The sequence below is a fragment of the Capra hircus genome, chromosome 1 (genome assembly GCF_001704415.2).
Source record: "Capra hircus breed San Clemente chromosome 1, ASM170441v1, whole genome shotgun sequence".
In the NCBI taxonomy this organism is placed as follows: Eukaryota; Metazoa; Chordata; class Mammalia; order Artiodactyla; family Bovidae; genus Capra; species Capra hircus.
In genome coordinates this window covers 145,589,402-145,596,234 of record NC_030808.1, presented here as the reverse complement: position 1 = coordinate 145,596,234, position 6,833 = coordinate 145,589,402, and the positions used below count along the sequence as shown (strand labels likewise).

General features: G+C 54.0%; 1 pseudogene; it reads left to right on the top strand.

The window, feature by feature from the left end:
• Positions 5,117-6,229, top strand: LOC102190823 (annotated as a pseudogene).

Sequence of the window (6,833 nt, the reverse complement as noted above, 5' to 3'; positions counted from 1 at the left end):
GGGAGCCTGATTTCTCCAGCTCCATTTCTCTTTCTCAAGATTGCTTTGGCTATTTGGGGTCTTTTGTGTTTCTGTAGATGACTTTCTGGCAAAGACAGAACCATAAGGTAGAGCAGATTCATAGGTTCTGTGCACTGAGAGCAAGGGAGGAGCTGGACTGGAAGAGGCAGCAGGAAGGACTTTTCAGGAGTGATGTTCTGGTTTGAATCTTGCACAATGATGCATTTGTCAAAACTCAGAATTGAACATCACAAAGAGTAGATTTTAAAGAATAGAAACTAAAAATAAAAAATTAGAGAGCCACTGCTCTGGAGGAAACATCAAGAGAGCTGCTCCAAACTGAAGGAGACGAGGAAACATGAGACTATGTGATAAGTGGACCCAGAAACGTGGCTACACATGATATGCTCAGGGTAACCCTGGAAGGGGAATGTGGAGCAAGGGCTGCACAAGCTTATATGCTTCTGAGCTGTGATGACCCTCTTGCGGTTTTGTAACAGGATGCCCTTGTGCTTAGGAGAAAAGGAAATTGATAGTGACACATTTGGGGAGCAGGGTTGACGTGTTGCAAATCCCTTTCAAATATTGGGAGAGAGACATTTGGCTGGCATGATGGTACCTGGATTTTCACTGCTTAATTTTTCAAAATTTCTGTGCATTTTCAATTTTGTAATAGAAAGCACATATATATTTTTTTTAATGTCATGGGGAAAATAACTCTAGACATGTCTTAACATCTGGGACTGAAATTAAATTCTAAATTTCTAAGCCAAAATAATTCTACAGCATTTTCCAGTCACGCCTTCCAAACTAGATGGATGTGTTTATTGTTAATAGACTCAGCATCTGCTTGGAAAGTTCTAGAAACCAAACCAAGAATGTATTTTGCTCACAGACTTGCTTCCGTCCTTTGAAGGGGCTGCAAGGCACTGAGCAGGGAGCTCCCTGCTACAGGGCCTGGTTGCTAGGCTCGCTGGGGGAGGACCCACCAGGCCAGTGCCCCTAACCAGGAAGCAGGGGTGCTCCCCTCTCTCCCATGGAATGGATCCTGGGGGGCTGCAGGAAGTGGGCAAGGTGGGAGCTGTTGTTTTCATCTACTAGGTTAATCACTAGACGCTAGCCTTCCACTTGGATTCACCTTCACTTGGTGCTTCCAAATTTATAATGATTTTCTTTCTGAACTTTAAATGCCTGGAAAGAGCAATGATTTTACCATTTTATTTAAATTTCACCAGTGATTCCAAAGCCAGGAACACATAAACTACTGTCATCTCAAGTGAGCAATTTGCAAATTTCTTTTTCTTGCAAACCATGATTATCCATCAGAAAATATGGGGACTTTTCTCTAAATGACCTCCTTTAAACCTTACACACACACACACACACACACACACACACACACACACACACACACACACACACAGAGAGGTCTTTTGGAGGCATATTTATCAATAAACAGACACTACTTGAGCATCAGGGTTTGAATAATTTGAGCTGCACCCTCAGAGTCCTGGAGGCCCTGCCCAGATGGCTGAGAACCTGCTTTCTGGACCGAATGGACCCTGGCATATCTTTTCTTGGCTCCCAGAGTAAACGTCATGGGGTGAAATAAATTCACTTTCACTGACTCTCCTCTTTGGATTCTCTGTCACTGTTTTTGCTTTTGGTTCTTGGCCAGGTTGGTTGGTGTGGGTGCCAGCTGGGCTCAGCTGAAACACCGAGTGGCAGCTCAGGACCCTTAGGTGGTGGGGGTGTGAGGGCGGGGAGGGGGGGAGGAGCGGGAGGAGGTAGACGGTGGGGGGAGATGGTGCAGGTGGGGGACGGGGGGAGACGGTGCAGAGGTAGATGGTAGGGGGAGACGGTGCGGGCGGGGGGCGGGGGGCGGGGGGCGGGGGGAGATGGTGAGGGGTAGATGGTGGGGGGAGACGGTGCAGGTGGGGGGCGGGGGGCGGGGGGAGACGGTGAGGAGGTAGATGGTGGGGGGAGACGGTGAGGAGGTAGATGGTAGGGGGAGACGGTGCAGGTGGGGGACGGGGGGGAGGCAGTGTGGGTGGGGGGCGGGGGGAGACGGTGTGGGCGGGGGGGGCGGGGGGAGACGGTGCAGGTGGGGGACGGGGGGGAGACAGTGTGGGTGGGGGGCGGGGGGCGGGGGGCGGGGGGCGGGGGGAGACGGTGTGGGCGGGGGGGGCGGGGGGAGACGGTGCAGGTGGGGGGGCCGGGGGAGACGGTGCGGGCGGGGGGGCGGGGGGAGACAGTGAGGAGGTAGATGGTAGCGGGAGACAGTGCAGGCGGGGGGAGACGGTGAGGAGGTAGTTGGTCGGGGGAGACGGTGCAGGCAGGGGATGGGGGGAGATGGTGAGGGGTAAATGGTGGGGGGGAGGAGCAGGGAGGGAGGCAGCCGGGGGAGGAGGTACTGGTGGGGAGGTACTAGGGTGCCTGTGAGAAAGGGATGGGGAGAATTTTAAACAAATGGGTGAGGGACGGAGCCCAGCTGAGACTGTCCAGACACCAGGGCTCCTGCCCCTCTGACCAGTTGGGGCCTCTCTAGTGGCTGGTGGCCTGTGGTGCCTTCTCAGGGCTGCTCTGGGAGAGGGACTGGCTAGAGAAACCCTCCCTGCTGCTGCTGCTGCCTGAGGGGCCAGTCAGGGGGTGAACTTCCTCCTCCAGGGTGGCCCCCCAAATCCTCTGGGAACAACAGTTCCTCCAAGGCTGAAGTGCGTCATCCCCCCAGGCCATAGTCCCTGGAGCACCACAGCTGGATCACCAGCAACATCAGAACATTGGGCCCTCTCCCTTCCTCCACTGCCTCTGTCCCCTGGTGCTCCCAGCAGAGCAGCCAGGCCACTCCGTCCAGCCATGAGGACATGAGGCCACTCTGTCCAGCTGTGAGGACGTTTGGTCACTCCGTCCAGCGGTGAGGACATGAGGCCACTCCGTCCAGCCGTGAGGACATGAGGCCACTCCGTCCAGCTGTGGGGAGGTGCGGCCACTCCGTCCAGCCGTGGGGATGTGTGGTCTCTCTGTCTAGCTGTGAGGACATGTCCCTCTTGGGGCCTCACCCAGTGCCAGGTGCCTCCCTCTCTCCCCAGAACTACCCCCACCTGAGAGCCTCCTATTCCACTGACTTGCCCTGTGAGGGGTGTGAGGCTCCTCACCCTGGGTGGAGACACTTGCTTGCTTTCAGAACAAATCCAGGCAATTTTGGGAGTTCAGAAGAAGGTGTGAAGTGTGATGTGAGTAATGTAAGTGCATTAACACATTTCCAGTTTGATATGGAATTATTTCTCTGATACGTAACAACAAGCCAATAGGACCAAGACTCATTGGCTGCGGGCCCAGTTTGTGTTCACAGCTTACAAAAACGCTTGCTTTCCTTTAACACCCAACAGCGTCTCCTGTGTTTGAATTCATTACTTTCATAGGAAAATTGGGCCACAGCCCAGCTCCGCAGCAGACTTCTAGGGAGTACTTCACACTCTGTTCTCCTAAAGCAGCTGGATTCAGCCACTAAACTCGAGTCCCAGGAAGGAGCGCCATGCAGAGATGAGTGCTGACCTCATGAGCAATTCCAGGTCCATTCAAGGGGAGGTTTACTCACTCCTCACACTGAAGACCCGACACAGCAGCCCGTGGTCTTCTTGTTGGTCTCCTGCTTTGTTGAGTTTTCTGACGCAACAGCAAGTCTGGACCAGGGGGCATCAAGCCCCTTTCTGTGACCCAGCCCAGGCTCCGCTGCAGCCAGGAGTGGGTGTCGCCCTGGGAGAGGCCTGACACTTCTGTTTCCTGGAACTGAACTGTCGCCCACACTCAGCCCACTCCCTTTCCAGCTCTTCCCCTCTGTTCTGCCTCCAAGTGCCCCTGTGTGATCCCCCAGTGCTCCAATCAATTCTTCAGCCAACACCATCCTGTTTTGGGGCCTGTTCACTCTCGCTGGCTAATATCCAGCTACTTCTCATGGTTTCTTGCTCTTATTCCACACTGTGAAGGACCACCCGTGAGTTTTCAAGTATATTTCCTTCCTCAGACTTATATGACCTTGAGATCCAGGAGGGTAGAAGAATAACAGAACTATCTGAGGAAATAAGGAAAACACACTTGCTCAGTTCAGTTCAGTCGCTCAGTCGTGTCTGACTCTTTGCGACCCCATGAATCACAGCATGCCAGGCCTCCCTGTCCATCACCAACTCCCGGAGTTCACTCAGATTCACGTCCATCGAGTCCGTGATGCCATCCAGCCATCTCATCCTCTGTCATCCCCTTCTCCTCCTGCCCCTAATCCCTCCCAGCATCAGAGTCTTTTCCAATGAGTCAGCTCTTCACATGAGGTGGCCAAAGTACTGGAGTTTGAGCTTTAGCGTCATTCCTTCCAAAGAAATCCCAGGGCTGATCTCCTTTAGAATGGACTTGTTGGATCTCCTTGAAGTCCAAGGGACTCTCAAGAGTCTTCTCTAACACCTTGCTAGAACTACAGAAAGGTGAACGTCCTGCCCTCACAGTGTGCGTAGAAGAGCCAGTGGCATGTAGAATGACGTGGTCATGAGGGTGCTTGGGCCTGGATATTTTGGGGTGATGTGTGGACATTCCAGAGGGAGAGAGCAGATTCTCCGAACAAACAAGAGCCAGGTTCACAGCATGGTCTGGCTTATGACCATGGTCAGATCAGTGCAGCGGACTGATCTGACTTCTATGACCATGAAATGATCATCACAGTAAGTTTAGTGACCACCGTCATCTCATGCGTGTGTGCGTGCTCGTCACTCAGTCGTGTCTGACTCTTTGCAATCCTGTGGACTGTAGCCCGCCAGGCTCCTCTGTCTATGGGATTCTCCAGGCAAGAATACTGGAGTGAGTTGCCATGCCTTCCTCCAGGGGATCTTCCCCACCGAGGAATCAAACCCACATCTCTTATGTCTCATACAGACACAATTAAAGAAATGGAAAAAAGGCCCAGCCGCAGGCTGTCTCCAGCAATGCGGGATGTAGCGCTGGGTGCACAGCCCCCAGTAAAACCCTCTGCCCACCTGTCTCCCACCACAGGGAGCTCTCTGCCCCTTGGGGCTGAGAGACTCCACCCTTTCCCCAAGCTGAAGCCGGAGGGCTCTGAGGCACCAGCCAGATGTCGTCTCACAAGGGATCCTTGGTGGCCCAGGGCAACAGGGCTCCTGCTGGCAACAGGGCAGCTGACTCAGTGGAGCTGGCGGAGCTGGGAGCCCGGGGAGAGAAGACGGGCAAGCGGGCAATCAGAACCCAACCAAAGCTGAAGAGGAGCAGGCATACCCAGGGCCTCAGGAGGCGGGGGAGGAGGTGTGGGCCCCTGCAGGCCCCCCATGCCATGGAGAAGGAGGAGGAGCTTGTGCACGAGGTCTGCGAGGGGTGCTGGAGGGCCATCCCATACGACGCGCTCCGGACTGGCTGAAGGACAACAACTACCCGCTGCACGGCCGCTGGCCGCCCATGCCCTCCTCCTGGGCCTGCTTCAAGAGCATCTTCTGCATCTACACGGAGACTGGCAACATCTGGACCCTCCTGCTTGGTTTTGTGCTGTTTCTCTTTCTGGGAATCCTGACCACACTCAGACCAAACATGTACTTCATGGCTCCCCCTTCAGGAGAAGGTGGTGTTTGGGATGTTCCTCCTGGGAGCGGTGCTCTGCCTCAGCTTCTCCTGGCTCTTTCACACCATCTGCTGTCATTCAGGGACAGTCTCTCGGACTTTCTCAGAACTGGATTATGCAGGGATTGCCGTACTGATTATGGGGAGCTTTGGACCCTGGCTCTGCTACTCCCACCGTTGCTCCCCACAGCCACAGCTCATCTGCATCCGTCGTCTGTGTTCTGGGCATCTCTGCCATCATCGTGGCACAGTGGGACCGGTTCACCACTCCCAAGCACCGACAGACAAGAGCAGGAGTGTTCCCGGGGCTTAGCTTGAGTGGCATCATGCCTACCACGCAGTTCACAATCACAGAGGACTTCATCAAGGCCACCATGGTGGGCCAGACGGCTGGTTCCTCCGCATGGCTCTGATGTACATCACCAGAGTCGGCTTCTATGCCGCACGCGTTCCCGAGCACTTCTTCCCCAGAAAATTCGACATATGCTTCCAGTCTCATCAGATCCTCCATGTCCTGGTAGCGGAAGCTGCCTTCACCCTCTTCTATGGTGTCTCCAACCTTCAGGAGTTCCGATACAGCTTGGAAGGGGGCTGTACTGATGACTCTCTCCTCTGAACCGCCCCCCAAGGGTGCAAGAGAACTTCCCAAGCACTTTTAAAATAACTTCTTTGCTTAAGTGAGAGGAAGAGTCTGAGTTGTCTGTTTCTTAGAGAATTCTGTACCAACCAAGCTTCAGCCCACTTCACACTCACTGGGCAATAAACTCTCCATTTCCTCCCTGAGAAAGGTGGGGGAGAGCAGGCGTGGCCAACCTCCCCCCGGCCGCCCCCTTGGCCAGGCACCTGCTGTCCCCTCCCAGAGACCGGGCTGTGAAGCTCACCGTGAGCTCTGACGCCTCCTCCCACCATTCTGGGGAAAAGCGATGGACTGGGACTCTTCAGAAATTCTGTTTCTGGAAGAAACTGTCCCTCCCTCACCTCTGACCTGATGTTGTAACCTGGTTTATAACAGGCCATCCATTTTTGCAGCATACTTTTCAAAAACAGTTATAACCTGGTCCCATCTTTCTAGGGCCTGGGCCTGCTCACAAAGCAGGAAGGACAAAGCCACCAACTTTGACACTGCCTGGCTAATCATGGAAGTGTGTCCAGGCTTCAGATAACTTGAGTTTTAATTTCTTTTTCTTGGCAGAGTAGTGTAAAATTAAAGTGGGGAAAGA